The sequence below is a fragment of the Asterias rubens genome, chromosome 22 (assembly GCF_902459465.1).
Source record: "Asterias rubens chromosome 22, eAstRub1.3, whole genome shotgun sequence".
Taxonomy (NCBI): Eukaryota; Metazoa; Echinodermata; class Asteroidea; order Forcipulatida; family Asteriidae; genus Asterias; species Asterias rubens.
Window position 1 is genome coordinate 9254389 of NC_047083.1, and position 24295 is coordinate 9278683.

At 37.0% G+C, this 24295-nt stretch overlaps 2 long non-coding RNA genes across 2 annotated transcripts; both read right to left on the reverse strand.

The window, feature by feature from the left end:
• Positions 1-9860: 9860 nt before the first annotated feature.
• LOC117305209 lies at positions 9861-15023 on the reverse strand. The gene is made up of 3 exons (XR_004520652.1): positions 14902-15023; positions 11697-11790; positions 9861-11293 (listed from the first exon to the last, which is right to left on the reverse strand). It is a non-coding gene; the product is annotated as an uncharacterized LOC117305209 (long non-coding RNA).
• A 3076-nt stretch (positions 15024-18099) lies between these two features.
• On the reverse strand, positions 18100-20318 carry LOC117304947. The gene is made up of 3 exons (XR_004520632.1): positions 20160-20318; positions 19132-19279; positions 18100-18683 (listed from the first exon to the last, which is right to left on the reverse strand). It is a non-coding gene; the product is annotated as an uncharacterized LOC117304947 (long non-coding RNA).
• Positions 20319-24295: the final 3977 nt, after the last annotated feature.

A 24295-nucleotide genomic window follows, 5' to 3' on the forward strand; every position in this document is an offset into this window, starting at 1 on the left:
TTTAGTTTGAAAACACTGACTTTGAAGAAACATGTTTGAAAGTATCTGGAAAGGTCTACATAGCTGATTTCGGTTGTAACCCCTTTAAGTTAACGTTTTTACATGCTGAAAATTATGGTTATTTTTTAAAAACTAAATTTTTAGAAAAAAAAACTTCTGTAATGTTGGAATAAGAAATATTAGTATTTAAGTTCTTGTAATTTGAAGGCTGGACACTCTATCGAGAGGATAGATTATATTATCAAAAATCTATCTAAATTTATGGTATTTATTATTTCTTTCACTTTGATTGTGAGTTTCCATCATCAGTGTTGAAAAAAATTCTCTGGCCTCAATAGAGCCATCCTTGTTTAATAGATTATTTGCGAATTTTATCTCTTAATTTATTTGAGTGCTATTTTGAAAAATAATTTGTATTAAAATGTGTCTATTATTATTATTATTAAAAGATATTATTATAAACATTTATATGAAATTATGTTCCAATAAAAAATGAGAGGATTTAATAAAAGAAAGTGTGCCATGTGTTCTTATATTAGTAATCGTCTTTGTTTTAAAATATTTTATTTTAAAATGGTTGATTAAAATATTTGGGTTTAATTATAGAAATATTAAAGGGTAAACTTTATTTATACAAAATCGGACTCAAATAACTGATTGGCAAAAACTTTTTTTTTTTTCTCATTAACAACAGCAACAAGTTTTTTTATTACACACTGGACAATTTTGACCAACAGAGGGGGCTATTTAATTATTTATTCCCGTAAAATATATAACGCAATGCTCTACATACGTGGTTGTGTAATATTCATCACTCCAAAAAATGTATGATCTGTACAGTCATCGTTGTGGCCTAGTGGTTAAGGTTACAGTTTCGCGAGGACAAGATGAGAGGTTCGAGCCCCGGCACGGACCATGAGGTAAGCGAAATAAAGAAATAACCCACGTTTCTTCCACAGGTACATGTACAGGTCTTGACGCACGGAGAGGAGACGCAGCAGCAGGAGACACCACGGCGGCGGAACCACGAGGAGGGGACGACACCGGGACCAGAGAGAGAGGGGGAGGCGGCACCGGGGAGAGAGGGTGAGGGGGAGGCAAGATTTTTTCAAGAAAAATTTCATTTTTGGGGAAAAAAAAAAAAAAAAGACCGTTAATTTTTTTTTTAACGGTCTATGAAAAAATTAAAATCGCCTGAAACGCACGCTCGTTAATTTTGGTGAAAAAAGTTGTTAGAAAAGTTTTTTTTACAAAAAACTTACATTTTTTACGCATTTTTGGTAAATCATTTTCTTAAAATCGCTTGAAACGTACGCTCGTTAATTTTGGTGCAAATCGGTGAAAAAAAAAAAAATTCTAAGTGCAAAAGTCATGAAAATCGAAAAAGACTTACGATTTACATCACTAAAACGTCCCCAAAATACTTCTAAACACCTTCACACTGCTAACACCGTTGTATTACATCAATCCAAACATTTCCTCTTCAAAATTCATCCAAACTGTACAACTTAACTCAAAAAACGGCCTTTAAATGCAACTTAATTGGCTTTAACAATGTGTATAGGCCTACGGTTCAACTTACAATAACAATACAGTACACCTAACGCATTTTCGTACATCATTTCCAATTCTTGTACCTTTTTTTACCAATCCTAAGACAATTCAATCAGTTTACATACATTGCGATTCAAAAATAACTCATTTTCAACGAAAAAACTCTGAAAACGAACACTTATTCACGTACATTTTCCCAGTAAATATTAAAGGAAAAAATAGTCAGACACCCATCACTACCTGTAATACCACTTCTTAGAGACTGGGAACTAGACATAGACGGTTGCCATATGTAAACAACATGTCCTGAGCATTTGAGTACAAAGTACACGATCTTTGAGCATCTAAAACTCTACCAAAGGATCTCTAACTGTGAGTAATTTTCAAGATTCATAACAATATTGAGTAGCCAAGTTGTTTACAACGTTTGTGGAGTAACCAGAGATTGGGGAGGGAGGGGGAAGGGGTGGCAAGTGGGGGCAAATACATCATTTTACAGTTACACCATCTTGGGGCAAAGACATCATTTTACACGATCTTTGAGCATCTAAAACTCAACCAAAGGAATTCTAACTGTAAGTAATTTACAAGATTCATAACAATATTGAGTAGCCAAGTTGTTTACAACGTTTGTGGATTAACCAGAGACTGGGGAGGGAGGGGGGAGGGTGGCAAGTGGAGTCAACGATATCATTTTACAGTTACACCATCTTGGGGCAAAGACATCATTTTACACGATCTTTGGGCATCTGAAACGTTACCAAAGGATTTCTATCTGTGAGTAATTTACAAGATTCATAACAATATTGAGTGGCCAAGTTGTTTACAAGTTTGTGGTGTGACCAGAGATTGGGGAGGGAGGGGGTGGCAAGTGGGGGGGGGGGGGGGGGGGGGGGGGGGCAAATACATCATACACGATCTTTGAGCATCTAAAACTCTACCAAAGGATTTCTATATGTTTACAAGATTCATAACAATATTATGTAGCCAAGTTGTTTGGGGAGAGAGGGGCAAGTGGGGCAAAGACATCATTTCAGAGAATATTTCATTTTAACTTGTCATTAAAAAAGCAGTAGTGATGAGAGCAGTTAGTCTCTCGCAAAGCAGATTGCAAGATGGTTATGCGAAAGCTGTTTCTCTATCACCGCAACAGACATTTTAACGACAATTGTCCCCAAGTTTGTCTTATGTTTGGGAAAGTTTGAGGGCCCCCTCTGGTTACGCCACTTATTTTAAACTATGACAAAAATTGCACCTTTTCATCTCTACATGAAGGCAAACACACAAAAATGAAAGGGCACTCTAAGTTTTTAAATGGTTTCAAAAGTGGCTTCCTATACCCCAGCTATAGCGCTCATATCCAACACTCAGTGATGCTCAAACTGTGCCAACATTCAGTATTTTCCTGTTAGGTATTGCGGAGCTTTAGATGTGAGACAATTCCTAAACATTGTGCTGCGATTCAATAGTTGCGATCGTTTAGCTTCCCTGGGTCGATCCCGGTTTGCCCCCGGTGAGTTCAAATAGCTTTAACATCATTCCATTTAACATCTATTATATATCGTTGCGGTACCCGCTGCCAAAACATAGGATTCAAACTGCCTCTAGCTACCAGGCAACCTCGGTAGTCTAAATTGGTAAGACACTGCTCTAGAATTGCAAGGGACGTGGGTTCGAATCCCACCCGAGTAACATGCCTGTGATATTTTTTTCACAGGACTCGGGAGAGTACTGAGTATACAGTGCTAACACACATCGGTGTATGGGTAAAAACCAAAATTAATATCATTCCAGGGGCTCACCCGAGTGCCCTGCTTGTGGAACGAGTCACTTTGGTGCATGACGTCACTACGAGAGGGCGAGTGATGGTTTTTTAAGCTCTCGTCAGGGTCGACACAGGGAAACTAATCAAACACACCCATTATGCAGCCAATCAGACCAGGAATATTGGAGCGAACCCTTTCTCTTTTCAATAATGTGCTGAGTTCTTTTGAATGCATTACACAACACACAGAACCAAGGGCTTAACGTCCCCCCGTCCAAAGGATGAATCAATAATCAACAAGTGTCACCTCCGCGACTCGAACCCACCATCTGCTGAATAGAAACATCAACGGAGCTCGAGTCCGTTGTTCTTATTCGCTCGGCTACAATGTATCAACATCAACAACGAAACTGATTTGTTTTAATATGAAAGTTCACGGGTATTAAGTTTCAGATTGTTACCTCCCTCAGAAATAAATCATTCTTGCTTGTGTGTTGATTGCCGCAATCAATATAAGCTCGATATGTTAGCGTTTCTGGGTCATTCAAATTCAAAGTTGGTTGTTTGTGTGTTGACTGATTTCACAAAAAAATGAAGTTGGAATTGTCACAAGTAAAACTCTGATCCAAAAAATCTAAATACCATTACTAAATATTAATACATTCTCTGCTTTATAATTGTTACAGAATAGGCAATGTGTATTTGGGATAAATGCTTACTGGTGATCAAAAACACTAATCGCCTTATAATTTAAAATAATTTCAGGTTGAAACAAGAACTGGCACCCAAAGCAAACATTTTGAGGGAGACCGCCAACAAAGGGCTGGATGACTCGATTGTGTGGCGGCATAATTTATCCGTAAGTACTTTTGCTTTAGTCAGTTTGTCTTGTTGTTCAACAACAAATTATTTACAGTTTATTTACACTGCCAGTTAGTAAGTTTCCCTTGTGGTTAACACTTGATAAAATCTAAACTCAAATCTTAATACCAACAATCGATACTATTGTTCGTCACTTTCAACTTTTTCTTTCTAGAAGTGCTGTTGAAGTGAAAGTGTGAATGGTACAAAATCTTAAACTTGAAAATAATTTGTTGACATTTTAAACGATTGAGCTGGGTTGGTGTGTAAATCTAAACTAGACAAACTTGATGTGGTCTTTGACAAAGCTACACCACACACCCATACCTGTGAGCCACTTTTGAAAGCATCACATAGATTCATTATTGTATACTTCACTTTACTAATTAATTGTTTTCCCAATTATTTTACAGATGTGTGCTGGCAGAAGGACTTCAGGAGAAGTACTCCAGGCAGAAACTCCTCAGCAACTATCTTTACTTGGCACCGCTATGAAAAAGCTGAGCTGGAGAGTTCAATCAACCACCAAATTTATTGGTCTTTGTAGTAAAGTTACACTCGCCAAGAGGATCGGTTAAGACACAATACTTGAGTAAGAGTAATTCCAGCTCAACACTTTGTATTGCAGCTTAGCATTAGTACAAGAAATATGGAAATGGCAATTTGTTTTGTGCTTTCTGCTCATAAGTTGATGGTTGTACGCTTTGCCAGCAATGGCACAAGTAACTTTAAATATTCTTCTGCCAGCACCAATTAGTATGTACCTTACATCAACAGTCTCAATTAAAAGACTGATTATAAGTAAAGGTCTGTTTACAAAATGTAAGACTTCAACAAATTTACCTCATTGCTTTTTTGCACACTTTATTTGTATTTTAAAACATTTTCAGAGGAAGTGTGTTTGAGTCTAAAGCACAATATTGTAGGAGGCCTAGAACTAGCGGAGAACATGGCCGGGGATGGATCAGGGAATTGGCCCAGGGTAAAATTAATCCAAGCCAGGCCCCGCTACTGCCTCACCAAGCAGGGACTTGTTTTTTGTACATCCCTTGCTTTCCCCTGGGGCCTGGACTACAATAAATGCAAGCGATCCATGTCCCACGGGGCAATTTAGAGCCAACCACTTTCAGGCAATACCCAAGAAGAAAAAAATATTGCCATCTGAGTTTTTACATGTAGGGTTTGGTGAAACCATTATTTGAAAAAGGACTTTGATATCAAACTGTTTTGTTTGTGTGCACTGCAGCGTTTGACGACTCAAAGTTGCCGACAAATTGACTTGTATGTCAAGGCCATTTAAGTATCTTGATGATGAAGCCCTGTCAAAGTGTGTATTTGTAAACAGACCTTTTTACAATTCATAAACAAAACAAAAAGCCTACCTTAATATCCTAGTTTTGAATAATTCACAGAGTTGAAGTAGGAGAAGCTTGTAGTAGAGAGATGATGAAGTGTTTGAAGTCATGATGAAGTTGCAATCTAAGTGTTCTCATCAAAGCCCTTTTGCATCTCTTGTGAAGAAACTGCTGCTCCTCATCATCTTAATGAACCTCTACACAGGAATACAAGAATAACAAATTGTATGAATTATAAGAGCCATTAATCAAATTTGACAGTCTGTATCTAAATTTAACCTTGGTTTCAAACAAATAGTGTACTGGTCTATTTATTATACTATTTTTAATCTGTATAGGCTACAATGTTATAAACAATTTCATATCCCAATAGAAACCAGCTAAATTTAAACCAATAGTCTCTGAAGTAGAATCGTTCACAAGTTTAGCCAACTAATGTCTATTAAGTTTGTTTTATGAAAGTGTTTCCTCTTGTAACATCACTTTTGATTATTGAAGTAAATAAAAAACTAAAATGGAATTGAGCAGAAAACCTTTGAGTTGTTAACTTGTTTCACAACATTATTTAATAAGTGGGACATGTAGGTTGGTAATAAAATGGGGTACATCTTGGGGGCGGTTACAAAATAAAGAAAAGGGGGAGGTTGGGATGGAAGTACAAGGCTAATAATAGAAGGGGTATATCTTGGGGGCGGTTCAAGATGGATGGAAAAGGGGAGGTTGGAAGGGGGTACATTTTGGGGGCGGTTCTAGATGGAGAGAAAAGAGGGGGTTGGGATGGATTGTATTAGGCTAATAGTAGAAGGGGTATATCTTGGGGGCGGTTCAAGATGGAAAGAAAGGGGGGTTGGAAGGGGGTACATCTTGGGGGCGGTTTAAGATGAACAGAAAAGAGGGGGTTGGGATGGATTGTATTAGGCTAATAGTAGACAAATGGTAGAGGGGTTGGAACGGGGACGTCTTGGGGGTGGTTTAAGATGGACAGAAAAGAGGGGATCGGGATGGATGTATAAGGCTAAAGCCAAATAAAAAACCTTAATGAGGAAAATAAATTTTGAGATAATAGCCTGGGTGTCTTTAAAAAAGTGTCAGGCGGCAATTTTGAAAAAAAAGTAGAAAGGCCCTCCTTCCTTTTTTCAAAAACGCAGGACGATAAACATTTTTTTTATTTTTTATATTTGGCCTAAAAGTTGAAGGGGTAATCTTGGGAGCGGTTCAAGAATAACAGAAAGGGGGAGGTTGGGATGGAAGTAAGTACGGGCTAATAATAGAAGGGGGTTTATTTTGGGGGCCGTTCAAGAATAAAAGAAAAAGGGGAGGTTGGGATGGAAGTACAAGGCTAATAAAAGAAGGGGTTTATTTTTGGGGCGGTTCAAGAATAACAGAAAAGGGGGAGGTTGTGATGGAAGTAAGTACAAGGCTAATGGTAGAAGGGGGTCTATTTTGGGGGCGGTTCAAGAATGCCAGAAAAGGGGGAGGTTGGGATGGAGGTACAAGGCTAAATAGTAGAAGGGGTTTATTTTGGGGGCGGTTCAAGATGGAAAGAAAAAGGGGAGGTTGGGATTAAAGTACACGCAGGTAGTAGATTGGGTAACATGTAACAATCAAATTATCCAAGAAGAAAATTAACTTGTAACTCACCAGTATTTGCAGCAATTTCATGGACAGTGTCTTTTGAAATGATGTTCACAGCGACGAGCGAGGTTACTTCAACAACACTCTACAGTGGGAAAAACATACACAACATTTGACTATTGATTGAGTGAAAAAGTGGTGACCAGTTGTTTTCATTTAAACTGGGTGGTCTATTCAGAACGTGGTAAACACTGGTCTCCTATGTATGGGTCAAAGCAAGTACAGAGGTACAAAAAAGTTACAAGCCATGAACTTTGCTCTTGAAAGGGGAACAGCAATCTTCCTCTGGCTTTGGTGGAAGGGCAACTTCCCAATGAATCCTGATTCCTAGTCTGTGCTATTGCTAGTACGTCGTAGAGGAAAACAAAATGTATTCGTAACTCTATGGCCGGGTCTATTCGATCGTACTCCCCTTTGCATTGTAAGATACACAACAAGAATCTACCAGCTATTTCCAGACGAGTTAATCAACACACTAAACTAACAAATCCTTACTTACCGATATTTTAAGATGAAACATTTTGGTTATAAAAAGTAAACCCATCATGACGAGCAGACGACATGTTTACGAAGGTTATGCAGTGCACGTGAGCAACTTCCGGGAACAAAGCGCCCTCTTTCACTTGAAAAAAATAGTTACACGATTTTTGACGACAGCGCCCTCTCCGTCGAAAAAATATTGACGGAAAATGAAGACAGCGCCCTCAGCGTTATTGAGGATTTGCTATGTATGAGTAACATGTCGTCTGCTCACACGATGATTTTAGCAAAAAGTTGTCATCACAAAACATCGGTAAGTAACGATTTGTTTGTTTAGTATATTGATTTGGGCGTCTGGAAATAGCTGGTAGATTCTGTAGATGCCGTGGGGCACAGGTAGCACCCTTTTTATAGTTTAGAAATTAGTTGAATTAATAGTTTTGCCCGTTCAGATCATCCGTTTGGTTTGCAACAATGCTTGGATTGGAGTTTGTTTACATTGCTGTCGTACAGTACACTGTTGTTGTAACTGTACTTTGTACTTTAATAACATGGACGGATCATTAGCAATTGTGATAGTGTTAAAGTCGTGGGTACTAACAGTAATGGGTACTAACAGGTTAGCCCCAAACCTCTAGGCACCATGAATGAGGACCATAGCAACTTAGCATACGTACTACTGCTTCCTTGCGACCTTGCTTGTTGTTGATATTATTGTTTTTGGCATTGATTGTCTGATTTCTGTTGACACTGATTGTCTGATTTCTGTTGACACTCACTGTCACACTTTCTTATGTTTCTGTACAACCCCTTTGCCTTACATCAAGCGTTGCACGTTTGTGGGGCACCACACACAACTACCTAGCTATATCAGCCAATTACAACTTAGGTTGAAGTTTCCTAAAATACCTCATCATGTGGCTCAATGAGACGCTGTTTGACCATTTTTGACGTCATAATGCAAGAAGTTTTCAACTTTTCCAAAATGTAACCACTTTTAATTCAAACTGTTGTTGTTTGTTTTCCCCACTGTAGGAACCCCTTGAAGAAACCTCGCCACTGTGTACATCTTTCCATAAGACACGGTTTTAGTCATCACCAACCATCAGAGCAAGAAGTCCTCAACAGATGAAAGTTTAAACTATGCGCTCCACCTCTTGGAATTACTGCAAATAGGATACTACATGGTGAGTTACAATTAAATCTTCTGCTTGTCAATAAATTTGATTGTTACAATGTTACCCAAGACTGTACATTTATTACAACCTCCCCATTTTAGTTTTTTGTTTAACTGCCCCAATACGTTAGCCTTACACATCCATCCCAACCTCCCCTTTTTGTCAATCTGAAACCGCCCCCAAGATATACCCCTCCTAGTGTTATTATTAGCCTTGTAACTCCGTCCCAACCTCCCTCTTTTCAGTCCATCTAGAACCGCCGCACTGAAAATATTCTACTTTAGCCTTGTACAATCCATCCCAGCCATCCCTTTCCTCCAATCTTGAACCGCCTCCAAGACGTACCCCCTTCTGGGACTTACTATTATTGTACTCTCATCAACAAAACCTCACCCTTTTTTGTCCATCTTAAACCGCCCCCAAGAAATACACCCTACCTTGTACTTCCATCTCAACCTCATCCTTTTCTTTCCATCTGGATCCACCCCCGAGACGTAACACTTTTTACGACTGGCATTGTACAGTCCATCCCAACCTCCCCCTTTTCTTTCCATCTTGAACCGCCCCCAAGAAATACCCCTTCTACTATTAGTCTTGTACTTCCATCCCAACCTCCCCCTTTTCTGTCCATCTTGAACCGCCCCCAAGATATACCCCTTCTACTGTTAGCCTAGTACTTCCTTCCCAACCTCCCACTTTTCTGTTATTCTTGAATACCCTCCCGCCCCCCAAGATATACCCCATTATTAGCCTTGTACTTCCATCCCAAACTCCCCCTTTTCTGTCATTCTTGAACCGCCCCAAGCTGTACCCTTTTACCAAGTATTACAATCCATCCCAACCTCTCTTTTATATCCATCTTGAACCGCCCACAAGATGTACCCCTGCTATTATTAGCCCACGTACTTCCATCCCAACCTCCCCTTTTCCACCTTTAACCGCCCCAAGATGTGTTTCAGTTCCAGTTATTAAATAATGTTGTGAAACAAATGAACAGCTCAGAGGCTTTCTTCTCAATTTCATTTTATTTTTTATTTCAATAGTCAAAAGTGAACTGTTACAAGAGCAAAAACTTTCATAAAACAAACTTTAAAAGTACAGCTAAGTAAACCCCTTTTTTTATTAGACAATGTTTTTACTTTTAAAAAACAATTCTACTTCAGAGACTATTAGTTTAATTTTAGCTGCTCACTTAGGCCCTATGGGATAGGAAACTGTTATAATATTGCCATTATAGTTAAAAAATAGTATAATAAATAGCTCCATGAGAAAACTAAGATCAAATTTGATCAGTGGCTCTTATAATTCATACAATTCTTGATTCTTTGATTTCTGTTTACAGGTTCATTAAGATGATGAGGAGCAGCAGTTTCCTCACAAGAGATTGTGCAAGGGCTTTGATGAGAACACTTAGATTGCAGCTTCATTATGACTTCAAACACTTCATCATCTCTCTACTACAAGCTTCTCGTACTTCAACTCTGTGAATTATTCAAAACTAGGATATTAAGGTAGGCTTTTTTTGTTTTGTTTATGAATTGTAAAAAGGTCTGTTTACAAATACACAATGACTTCATCATGATGATACTTAAAGGGCCTTGTCACACAAGTCAATTTGTCGGCAATTTTGAGTCGACTGCTGCAGTGCACACAAACAAAAACACTTTGACATCAAAGTACTTTTTCAAAAATGGGTTCACTAAACCCATAAGAAATTTTTGTAAAAGATCAGATGGCAATGTTTTTTTCTTCTTGCATGTTGCCTCAAAGTGGTTGGCTATAAAATGCCTCGTTGGACATGGAACTTTCGCACGTATTTTAGTCCATGCCCTGGAGAAAGCCAGGGATGTACTAAAAACAAGTCCCTGCCCAGTGCGACAGTAGAGGGGGGCATGGTTCGGACTATCACCCCGATCCATCCCCGGCCATGTTCTCCGCTAGTCCCAGGTCCCCTACAATATTGTGCTTTAGACTCAAACACACTTCCTCTGAAAATGTTTTACAATCCAAATAAATTGTGCAAAAAAGCCATGAGGAAAATTTGATGAAGTCTTACACTTTGTAAACAGACCTTTACTTATAATCAGTCCTTTTATTGAGACTGTTGATGTAAGGTAGTTATTAATTGGTGCTGGCAGAAGAATATTTAAAGTTACTTGTGCCATTGCTGGCAAAGCGTACAACAATCAACTTATGAGCAGAAAGCACAAAACAAATTGCCATTTCCATATTTCTTGTACTAATGCTAAGCTGCAATACAAAGTGTTGCTGGAATTACTCTTACTCAATGATTGTGTCTTAACCGATCCTCTTGGCGAGTGTAACTTTCCTAAAAAAAGACCAATAAATTTGGGGGTTGATTAAACTCTCCAGCTCAGCTTTTTCATAGCGGTGCCAAGTAAAGATAATTGCCGAGGAGTTTCTGCCTGGAGTACTTCTCCTGAAGTCCTTCTGCCAGCACACATCTGTAAAATAATTGGGAAAACAATTAATTAATAGTAAAGTGTAGTATACAATAATGTATCTATGTGATGCTTTCAAAAGTGGCTCACAGGTATGGGTGTGTGGTGTAGCTTTGTCAAAGACCACATCAAGTTTGTCTAGTTTAGATTTACACACCAACCCGCTCAACCGTTAAAATGTCAACAATTATTTTCAAGTCTAAGATTTTGTACCGTTCACACTTTCACTTCAATGGCACTTCTAGAAAGAAAAAGTTAAAAGTGACAAACAAAAGTATCAATTGTTGGTATTAAGATTTGTGTTTAGATTTCATCAAGTGTTAACCAAAAGGGAAACTGGCAGTGTAAATTGTAAATAATTTGTTGTTGAACAACAAGACAAACTGACTAGAGCAGAAGTACTTACGGATAAATTATGCCGGCACACAACTGAGTCATCCAGCCCTTTGTTAGCGGTCTTCCTCACAATGTTTGCTTTGGGTGCCAGTTCTTGTTTCAACCTGAAATTATTTTAAATTATAAGACGATTAGTGTTTTTGATCACCAGTAAGCATTTATCCTTATACACATTGCCTATTCTGTAACAATTATAAAGCAGAGAATGTATTAATATTTAGTAATGGTATTTAAACTTTTAAACTGATTGATCACCAATGTCAAGTTGTTGTAACTACACTGGTCCTTTTCAGAACAAACTTGTTATTGGATCAGAATTTTACTCTCATTTATTCAGAGAGAATTAACTATCTGAAACTTAATACTCCATGAACTTTCAGATTAAAACGCATCAGTTTTGTTGTTGATGGTGATACTTTGGAGCCGAGCGAATATTAGAACACCGGACTCAAGCTCTGTTGCTGTTTGAACAGCAGAGTGTGGGTTCAAGTCCTGGTCAAGACACTTGTGTTCTAAAGCAAGACACTTAACCATTATTGATACGTAGTTGAATGGATAAGAACACCAGACTCAAGCTCTGTTACTGTTTCTATTCAGCAGAGTGTGGGTTCGAGTCCCGGTCAAGACACTTGTGTCCTAAAGCAAGACACTTAACACAGAGCCGAATGGATAAGAACAGCGGACTCGAGCTCTGTTGCTGTTTCTATTCAGCAGAGTGTGGGTTCGAGTCCCGGTCAAGACACTTGTGTTCTAAAGCAAGACACTTAACCATTATTGATACGTAGTTGAATGGATAAGAACACCAGACTCAAGCTCTGTTGCTGTTTCTATTCAGCAGAGTGTGGGTTCGAGTCCCGGTCAAGACACTTGTGTCCTAAAGCAAGACACTTAACACAGAGCCGAATGGATAAGAACACCGGACTCGAGCTCTGTTGCTGTTTCTATTCAGCAGAGTGTGGGTTCGAGTCCCGGTCAAGACACTTGTGTTCTAAAGTAAGACACTTAACCATTATTGATATGTAGTCGAGTTGATACATGTAAGAATATCGGACTCGAGCTCTGTCGCTGTTTCTATTCAGCAGAGTGTGTGTACGAGTCCCGCGCAAAACACTTGTGTTCTAAAGCAAGAGTAAGTGTCTGATCCTTAAATACACACATTGCCTATTAATTTGTAACATTTATAAGCAGACTACGGACTACGGACTGAATCTCTGTTGATGTTTCTATACAGCATAGTGTGGGTTCAATTTCCGGTCGTGACACTCGTTGCCTTAAGCAGGGCACTTAACCATTACTGATGTGTCCTTCGGATGGGGGGGGGGGGACATGTTAAAACGTTGGTTCTGTGTGCTTTGTAATGCACGTGAAAGAACCTGACCGGTGCACTTTAATATCAAAAAGAGAAGGGGTTCGCCCCAAGTATTCTTGGTCGGATTGGCTGCATATTACTACACAACACCTAAAAGGAAAATACTGAATGTTGATGCGCATTCAGCATCTCTGAGTGATGAATATGAGCGCTTTCTAAGTAGCCACTATTATTACTATTATTAACATTAATAAACTTACAGCGCCCTTTAATTTTGTGTGTTTGCCTACATGTGGAGATGAAAAGGTGCAATTAGTTTGTCGTGGTTTAAAATAAGTTATGTAACAAGAGGGGGCCCTCAAACTTTCGCAACATGAGACAAACTTGGGGACAATTGTCGTTAAAATGTCGGTTGCGGTAATAGTGAAACAGCTCTCGCGTAACCATCTTGCAATCTGCTTTGCGAGAGACAACTGCTCTCATCACTACTAGGCCCCCTCCCACCCCAAACAACTTGGCTACATAATATTGTTATGAATCTTGTAAACATCCTTTAGAGTTTTAGGTGCTCAAAGATCGTGTATGATGTCTTTGCCCCCCACTTGCCACCCCCTCCCTCCCTGCCCACACCACAAACGTTGTAAACAACTTGGCTACTCAATATTGTTATGAATCTTGTAAATTACTCACAGTTAGAGATCCTTTGGTAGAGTTTTAGATGCTCAAAGATCGTGTAAAATGATGTCTTTGCCCCAAGATGGTGTACTGTAAAATGATGTCTTTGCCCCCACTTGCCACCTCTGCCCCTCCCTCCCCAATCTCTGGTTACTCCACATACGTTGTAAACAACTTGGCTACTCAATATTGTTATGAATCTTGTAAATTACTCACAGTTAGAGATCCTTTGGTAGAGTTTTAGATGCTCAAAGATTGTGTACTTTGTACTCAAATGCTCAGGACATGTTGTTTACATATGGCAACCGTCTATGTCTAGTTCCCAGTCTGTAAGAAGTGGTAATACAGGTAGTGATGGGTGTCTGACTATTTTTTCTTTGAATATTTATTGAGAAAATGTACGTGAATAAGTGTTCGTTTTCATAGTTTTTTTCGTTGAAAATGAGTTGTTTTTGAATCGCAATGTATGTTAACTGTTTTAATTGTCATAGAATTGGTAAAAAAGGTACAAGAATTGGAAATATCGATGTACGAAAATGCGTTAGGTGTAGTATAGGTGTAGTATGCTACATAGGCTTAGTATAATATACACATTGTTAAAGCCAATTAAGTTGCATTTAAAGGCCGTTTTTTGAGTAAAGTTGTACATTTTGGATGAATTTTGAAGAGTAAATGTTTGGATTGATGTAATACAACGGTGTAAGCAGTGTAAAGGTGTTTAGCAGTATTTTGGGGACGTTTTAGTGATGTAAATCGTAAGTCTTTTTCGATTTTCATGACTTTTGCACTTAGAATTTTTTTTTTTTTCACCAATTTGCACCAAAATTAACGAGCGTACGTTTCAAGCGATTTTAAGAAAATGATTTACCAAAAATGCGTAAAAAATGTAAGTTTTTTGTAAAAAAAACTTTTCTAACAACTTTTTTCACCAAAATTAACGAGCGTGCGTTTCAGGCGATTTTAATTTTTTCATAGACCGTTAAAAAAAAAATTAACGGTCTTTTTTTTTTTTTTTTTTTTCCCAAAAATGAAATTTTTCTTGAAAAAATCTTGCCTCCCCTTCACCCTCTCTCCCCGGTGCCGCCTCCCCCTCTCTCTCTGGTCCCGGTGTCGTCCCCTCCTCGTGGTTCCGCCGCCGTGGTGTCTCCTGCTGCTGCGTCTCCTCTCCGTGCGTCAAGACCTGTACATGTTCCTGTGGAAGAAACGTGGGTTATTTCTTTATTTCGCTTACCTCATGGTCCGTGCCGGGGCTCGAACCTCTCATCTTGTCCTCGCGAAACTGTAACCTTAACCACTAGGCCACAACGATGACTGTACAGATCATACATTTTTTGGAGTGATGAATATTACACAACCACGTACGTAAAGCATTGCGCTATATATTTACGGGAATAAATAATTAAATAAATTAAATAGCCCCCTCTGTTGGTCAAAATTGTCCAGTGTGTAATAAAAAAACTTGTTGCTGTTGTTAATGATAAAAAAAAAACGTTTTTGCCAATCAGTTATTTTAGGAGTCCAAATTAGTGTAATTAAAGTTTACCCTTTCATAGCTTCTATAATTAAGCCCAAATATTTTAACCTACCAGTTTAAAATATAATAAACTTTAAAACAAAGACGATTATTAAAGAAAAGAACACCTGGCACACTTTCTTTTATTAAATTCATTTTTTATTGGAACATATATAAAAAATAATGAAAAAAATTAATAATAATATTAGACAAGTTTTAATACAAATTATTTGTAAAAATATAACTTTGTGACAAATAAATTACGTGATAAAACTCACAATAAAGTAGTACAGTAATATTAATAATAATAATAATAAACAAGACTAATAAAGCGCATTTTACAAGATACAATGCGCTGGTAAGAGAGCTACAAAAAAGTAAGTTTACGAGTAAGACAATCTATTAAACAAGGATGGCTCTACATAGAGGCCACAAAGATTGAAAACTCACAATTAAAGTGAACGAAATAAAAAATGACTTAAATTTTGACATTACAAATTAAGTATCGATATTTAATTTTTAAAGTCAAAATGTAAGGTATTTTTTTTCCACATATATTATATATATATTTATCCTCTCGGTAAATTGTCCTGCCTCCGAATTTCAAAAATTAAATACTCTGATTTCTAATTCCAACATTACAGAAGTTTGTCCTCTAGGTTTTCAGTTTACTGCTAAACATTATTTCCAGCATGCAAACACATAATTGCTTAAAGGCAGTGGACACTATTGGTAATTGTCAAAAACTAGCTTTCATACTTGGTGTATCTGAACATATGCATAAAATAACAAGCCTGTGAAAATTTGAGCTCAATCTGTCATCGAAGTTGCGAGATAATAATGAAAGAAAAAACACCCTTGTCACACAAAGTTGTGTGCGATTAGATGGTTGATTTCGAGACCTCAAGTTCTAAATCTGATGTCTCGAAATCAAATTCGTGGAAAATTAGTTCTTTCTCGAAAAATATGGCACTTCAGAAGGAGCGGTTTCTCACAATGTTTTATACCATCAACCTCTCCCCATTGCTCATCACCAAGAAAGATTTTAATTATTTTGAGTAATTACCAATAGTGTCCACTGCCTTTAATTGTAGGGGTAACAGACCCAAATCAACTATGTAGAACTTCCCAGATGTTTGTCAGACATGTTTCTTCAAAATCAGTATGTTTTCAAACTAAATTTAAAAGATGACCTTTTTTATCCTGGAATCCTGTATCAAAACCTTTAGTGGCACTGGATGGACACTTTTGGTAAAATATTGTCAAAGACCAGTCTTCTCACTTGGTGAATCTTAACATGCACAAATAAACAAACCTGTGAAAATTTGAACTCAATTGGTCGTTGAAGTTGGGAGAGAATAATGAAAGAAAAAAACACCCTGTCACATGAAGTTGTGTGCTTTCAGATGCTTGATTTCGAGACCTCACGCGTGAGGTCTCAAAAGCAATTCTCAAAAGCAATTTCTCTATTTTGCTGAGAAATTACTTCTTTCTCAAAAACTACGATATTTCAGAGGAAGCCGTTTCTCACAATGTTTTATGCTAACAATTATCTTGAGTAATTACCAATAGTGTCCAGTGCCTTTAAGATAAACAAAGCATTTAACCGCCTTTGTTTCGGTGTCAAGTTATGCCAATCATTAGGTTTAAATCTTGTTAAAATTTTCAACGAATAATTAGTGGTCACACTTGAGCTCAATGATTGTTCTGCTTAGGCCAAATAAAATACCAGTTGATCGTCTTCGCCCGCTAGACCTTTTGGGGGGCCGCATCCTTTTTTTCCCTTTTTTTTTTCCCTCGAATTTTGTATTAAAAAAATGTAATGTTTTTTTGTGTGTTTGAAATGCATCATTTCAAAAGGACTGGCCTAGGAGCTTTTCCCTACCATCAGCAAATCTTTTTAGTGCCTGTAACACGGGTCCTCATGCAACAATAAAATAAGTTTGGTGGGTTAATCTGAAGAATTTGTGGCCTGTTTGATTTGAAATACTAAGCGGCCATCTTGGAAATTTAAAAAAATTATAATAATAAATAAAAGGCCCTCATCCTCCTCTTTTTGAAAAATCCGGAACGATCAACTGGTATTTTTTTTATTTGGCCTTTAACGTACATTGGAAATATGGGTCAGCAAAATGTTTAATTTTGCGAGTCCAGTGAAATAAAATCATGTTTCCCATTAAAGTGAAAAAACGGGACTTGAAATGTTGGCAATATTTTTGTTCATCAACAGTGCCCCCAAAAGAGGAATAAGTTGACAAAGCCTAGTTTTCTGATAATACCAAAAATAAACAGTTTGTTCACAGTTGGGCCAAACAAAAATATAATAAAGTTTCTTTTCACACTGAACTTTGCAAAATTTGTTGCTTTAGTTGAGCCAAACAAAAATTTAGTTATGTTTTCCCACTTTGATGAAAAATTGGTAGGTACTTATGGCCAAGCAAATATATAGTAATGTTTCCACAGCAAAAAAAGTTTAAGTACACAGGTGGGCAATGTCTTCTAGAATTGTTATCAAAGTTTTGCCATATAAAAATATAGTTATGTTTTCATGAATGGGAAGAAACGTGGATGGGCAAAAATGGTTTCTTTTTCTTCAAATTGGTCCAAACAAAGAGGTAGCAATTTTTCCTACATATTATAATAATAATAATAATAATAATTCCATACCTCAAGGCGCAATACACTAATCAAATAATTTGGCCAAATAACAATAACGTCATGTTCTTCATAACAGATGGGCAACATTTTTTTATTTTTTTTTATTTGGCCAAACAAAAAGATAGTCATGTTTAATGTATCCTGTAATAACAAGGCGCGTACGGTAGTTTGAGAAAAAAGACGAATTTTGTGTTTGAGTGGTTTAAGCCTTCAGTGCCACATACATTTTACCCTTGTTCAGTGTAATAGGAAACATTATTATATTTTTGTTTGGCCCAACTATACAGTTTTCCCAACATCCAAAATTCGATTCCTTCCAATTCACAAAGTAGCCTTGATTTCTACACCCTTGACAGCATCAGCAAAACCTACATGATTTCTTTTTCACAGTTGGACCAAACAAACAGGTAGTCTACTTTCCACATTACACTAATTTGATACTTTGGGCCAAACAAACATAATAATGTTACACTGAATTTGGGTGGGCAACATTTTGTTTAAAAAAAAAAGGTGGGCTATACAAAAATAAAGTTTTGTTTCACATTACACTGAAAAAGGGTAAGTAAACATTTTTCCATTAATATTCTGATATATTGAAGACATGATTTTATTTTTGTTCATCCTTACTCGAAAATAGTATTCTTTCCAAATTACAAAGTAGGTTTCTTACTCAGCCTTATTTTCCACACCCTTGACAGCATCAGCAAAACCTGCACTCAATCAAACTTGGAATAGTATTTTCCAATGAAGATGTCACCGAGGATCCAAAGAGCGCCCAGAGGTTGAGTGAAGTCCATTCTGATGCATCCACTCAGGCAAAGTGTCTTTCATATCTCGGTTTCCTAAAATGCAAGACGAGAAGAAGATCACTATTACCTCAAGAAGTTGACCAAAGAGTAAAATGTCAAACAACATACCAGCCACTGTATTCAAACAAACTGATAAAATCTCATAAAAAAAACTTAATAGTTTCCTAAGACAACTGTGCAAGAAGAACACAAAGTGTGCCAAACAAAAACTATGGGCCAAACAAAAGTAAGTTATGTTTCCCATTATAATGAAAAAGGTAAGTGCACAGGTGGACAAAACCTTTTCACTTTCTTTTTTTAAAGTTTGGCCAGACAGAGGGGGGGGGGTCAATTGTTTTATATTGATGGTTTGGCAATAAAAAGAAGTTCAGTGTTACTTTTACAAAAAGGGAAAAAAGTCATTTGTTCCATTTACACCAAGGACAAGACTAGGGTAAACAGTGGGTGGCATCTGTGGTCTTGGTGTTGATCTCAAGCTTACCAGGTCCATCTTTCACAAGTTAAGGTTTGGTGAGTCCATTGTACTCTCTCAGTCTCAGTCTCTCCGAAGCATTACAAGTCAGATAAGACGGATGGATCTGTGTGAAGATGCTCTCCTTGATCTTGTTGAAGGCCTTAAGTAGCAACTCCTACACAATAAAAAATTACAATTTTTATTTTGATCAATCATAAATATAATGTGCCACCAATGGAGACTGGTTTCTCAAATAATCAGGGTTTGTGGCTTCCAAAGTTTTTTAAAGGAAAATAAATTGTGAAAATTGATGATGTAACTAAAGTCAGTGTCCCTCATCTTGGTCATGCCTCATCAAACGGTCACTGTTTGTTTTCAGTTCAGCTGCCACCAGTACTTTGCGTGGGATTAACCCTGCCTCGGTGTGTGTGCATACATAATATAAAATAACAGGGCCTGAACTGAAGGAAGGGGACAATTTCTGTACCCTGCCAAGTCTACTTTTTCATTTAAGATTGAAAATTGAAATAAATAAGGGCCCTAACAAATTAGTATCTACTCTATATCACTCAAAATGAGAAAATACGTTTGGTAAAATGAACAAGTGTGAATGTGGGGGCAGGCGGGGGGGGGGGGGGGGGGCACAACCACAAGCTACGGGGTACAACCACAAGCTACGGGGTACACTAATCGGTCCATCTGCACACCAGTACAAAACTAACTGGCACACCACTCCAGTCTCCAGTGACTGACAGTGGTGCCAACAATCGACACTCACTTTAAACTCAAATAGAATTTAGTGACTCTATGGAAACGTATGCAGGAATTTAAGCACAAGCACCTAGATCAGAATATTCATCAATACTGATCAGGGAATAATCATATTCAATCATTTTATGCAACGACACGAAATTCTACCTCTCCATTTAGCACTGATCACTGACTCAGTGACTGACACTGACCGCCCTTACTCTATGCACTGACTGACTGACAGTGATGACATTGACAGACTGTATTGCGCCTTTTGGCGGTTCATTCAATCAAACAAATCTTACTCAAAATGCCTGGTGGTCTGCCTGAAATTTACACCCATTTGCCGGCTGACTGTTCCCTGTAATTTGATGTATATTCCCATGGTGACATTAGCATTCGCAGACGACGGTCAGCAACCGGAATACTGATCTACAAAATCGTCCAAATCATAACAACAACAAAGATGCGTTTTCGTAGCAGAAGTCAATTTCTATACAGGCAGTCTTGTCCCCAGTTGTTTGCTACTTCCTGCCCGTTTTTTCATACTAATATCCGCGTAATGAAAATAGTTTAGGGACCATACTAATTATTATGTAACTTCTCGAATGAGGGCGCTATTTACATTTTATTTAATAGTTTTTGTCGACCTGAACTAAGAATTTAATATTATTCATATTACTTTTGAACTAACTTGGGCGTTTACTGAAGAAACATTCTGCTTAATTTGATGCAGCAAACATTATTATTATGATACAGTAGGCACCTCTAGTGCATTTGGATCTATATTTTGTGAAATAATGATTGGTATTTTATTTTCTGGAGAAAAAAGGCAAACAAAAAATGCGTTTGGCTGTCCAGCAATTTTGTGAAATTTTGCCAATTCAAAGATGCAGTAGGCTCTACTTGTACCTTTTTGTATGATTTGATGCAAAGCTATTATTTGGGGAAATATCGGTATTTGAAAATAATTATGAAGTAGGCAAAAACTGAAGAAAGAACTCACCACATTAAGTCTAGTATTTTAATCACAATTTTGAGTTGCGATTTTATGCTCTGTTTTATTTAACTTGACCCAGTACAACAATAATAAGCTATAAATAAATTGATATGCGCAAATTAGGCAAAGAATTGAATGAGAAACAGATTCCCACAAACGTCCAGCATTTTAATCGAAATTTTATCAACTTTTGATGCTCTAAAATGATGTAGTTTGCTCTTCTGCCTTTTTACAAAACAAGGGTTATGTCCCGGCATTTTATTTAAAATTTTAGTACATTTTTGCGCCGATTGTCATCAAAAGTGCAAGGCTCCCTTTTGGTTTGCAAAATGTTCAAAAACATGCAGTAAGCCTACTCCTTACAATTTATGTTATTTTGGTGAAAGCTACCCCCTTTTTTATCAAAAATGTTGAACCCGTTTTCACAAAAAGTGCAAGGCAAAGTGCGAGTAAAAAAAAAAAAAAACATGTCTAGCGTCCGGGTTTCTAAGAAGATAAAAAATGAAGGAGGAGGGGCCTTATATTTTTAACTTTTCAAGATGGCCGCTATTGTTTTTTTTTTCTTCTGCAAAATATCCATTGGTTTTTATACTGTTCAAACACGTTGACAAGACATTGAACTTGATAGTGGTTTTATTTGTTTTTGGTCAAGGCAAGCAAAAAAAAAGTAATATTAAGCGCACCCCACTCTTTTTTTTTTTTTTTTTTTTTAAAGGAGGAAGATGATTTTTGTTCAATATTTCTTTTTTCCAGATCGTAAAAAAAAATATATATATACATATATATCCCGTTTTAGTTTAAAAAAAAAAACTATACAAAGAAAGCATCCGGGGACGCTAAACACGTTTTATTTTGGCCTATGAATTATTGAATTTTGACTAATTTTTTACAATAAATGTAAGGTTTACCCCCTTAAATTTATTTCCAATTTTGATTAAAAAAAATGCTATATCTTTGTTGATGATATCTTTGTTGATGATTTTCAACAAAACTGCAAGGTGTACCCCTTTTTGTTTTATCAAGTGTTGACAAATTTTCCACAAAAAATATGAAAGGCTTACCCCTTGCAAATTCTTTCTGTTTGTGCTGATTCTAAGGGTGCGTTCGTTTAGCTCCCCTGGGTCGACCCCGGTGCGTGGCGGATTTTTTTACTAGGACGAACGTGGGTAATTATCTGCACACACTCGTCCTGGAAAAAAAAACGCCACACACCGGGGTCGACCCTGGGAAGTTAAACGAACGCACCCTAAATAAAAATGCAAGTCTTACCCCCTTGTGATGCAATGAGGTGACCTCTGATAAAAAAGTATTGTTTCTTTGGGTTCAAAATAATCAAAGGAGAAATGTTTTCTTTGATTCGCAGACTTGGATCTATAATCTATATGCATGTAAATATTTTGTCTTTCTGAATAAAATGTTATTATTTAAATAGAAGGATTTGAAACTTTGCATGGTGGAAGTATAACTAAGAGAGGTTTGTGGTAACACCATGTAGAAATCACCCTTGCCTTGTCAACAACCGATTTATTTCCAGAACCAACACTACTCAAAAGAGATTTCAACATTAGTGTTACTGCAAACCTCTCCAAGTATAAAATTAATCAAAAAATTGCTACAAGTCAAATATTTAAATACTTCAGACCTTGTCTTTTTTAGAGAGCTGTTGATAATGTAAAACATTGTAAGAAACGACTCCCTCTGAAGTAACATAGTTTCTGAGAAAGAGGTTATTTCTCACTCAAATATTAAAACACTTCATACCTTAATTATTTTGTTTTAGGTATCTGAAAGCACACAAATTAATTTTGTGCAAACAAGTGTTTTTGTTTTCTTTCATTATTCTCTTGCAACTTCAATGACCAGTTGAGCCAACATTTTCAAATATTATTTTTTATTTGATGCATACTATTATGCTGGGATACATCAAGTGAGAATACTGGTCTTTGACAATACTACCAAACGTGTCCAGTGCCTTTAAAGAATATAATTTATAGCTGTAAATTAATCATAATTACAGTAAAGTAATTTACCGCTGGTTCCATAATACCCAGTTATTAATTTTCTAATAAGAACTCAGAAATAAATAATGTAATTAAAATTTTGCTATCATATTATACAAAAATTTCAAAAACTTCTGTATCTACATTTTTTGACAATAGAATGTACAAAATAAAAGGTACAAAGACATTAAAGATGCTATGTCAGATTTTTGGCCGATTTGACCCAAAAATTTTGATTTAAAATTCAATAGGTATTTTGATGGGGGTTGAGAAAGTTACAAGCTTTCATTTGAGCCATTGCTCAAAAAAGTCCGCAAATTATTAGTAGCAGTGAAATAAAGTGCTCAAAATTAGTTTTTGTCGGGATCCCGAAAATATATCACGTGACCAATTCTCATGTGTTTTATAAGGAACGTTTTAAATTTTTGTCATGGTTCCTGACCATTAAAAGTAAAAGTTAAACTTTTTTTTGTTAGAGCGGGTGATACTCTTTGGAATACCATTCACTCAAAAAAATCTATTTTTAATGTTTGGGGCAAAAAATCTGACATAGCATCTTTAATTGTTTACATTGCTATTGCTAGAGCCCCCTCTATGCATTAAAGTTTTGCCCATTTACAACAAAAATGTAAGGCTTCCCCCTGCAATTTTATGAAATTTTGGCCCATTTTCAACAAGAACTATTACGGCCCCTTGCGATTTCTTTTAATTTTGTTTGAATTGCAACAAAACTGCATCTTGGCTTACCCCTTGCACATTTATCAATTTATTTTTCTCCATTTTCTAGAAAAATGCGAGGTGTACCTCTTGTGATTTTATCAAAGATTTAAATCAAAACAATCATCGCTGGATAAATGCATTACATTTATAACGAATATAGACTGATGTCGGTCTACCAGTATACTGCAGTATTAACCAACCGACAGTTTTAAGTATTTACGGCTGTGATTTTGTGGAAGACCTACACTACAAAGTACACACCGAACAACTGACGATAAACTTTTTGTACAAATTTACAGTTTACAATTTACAGGTATTTACAAACTTGATAACAATACGAGAGAGATGGAGGTTTGGTACATGGACTGAATGATTGACACGGCTTCAAAACTTGCTCGAGACATCATCTCCAAATAAATAATAATAATAATTATTAATACGCGCCTTTTGCCAAAGGATACAAAGCGCCAGGTATTATTTCTGCAAGGAGTGGGGCGAAATTTTGAGATATAAGACCTTAATCCTTAAGCACCATGTAATGGTTTACAAGGTGGTATGGCACAATATGCTGCCAATCCAGCCAGGAACACCGGGGCGAACCCCTTCTCTTTTCGATAAGTGCACTGGGTTCTTTTACATGCGTTTACACAACACATGGCTTTCATCCCATCCGAAGAACGAAGCAATGGTTATGTGTCTTGCTTAAGGACACAAGTGTCAC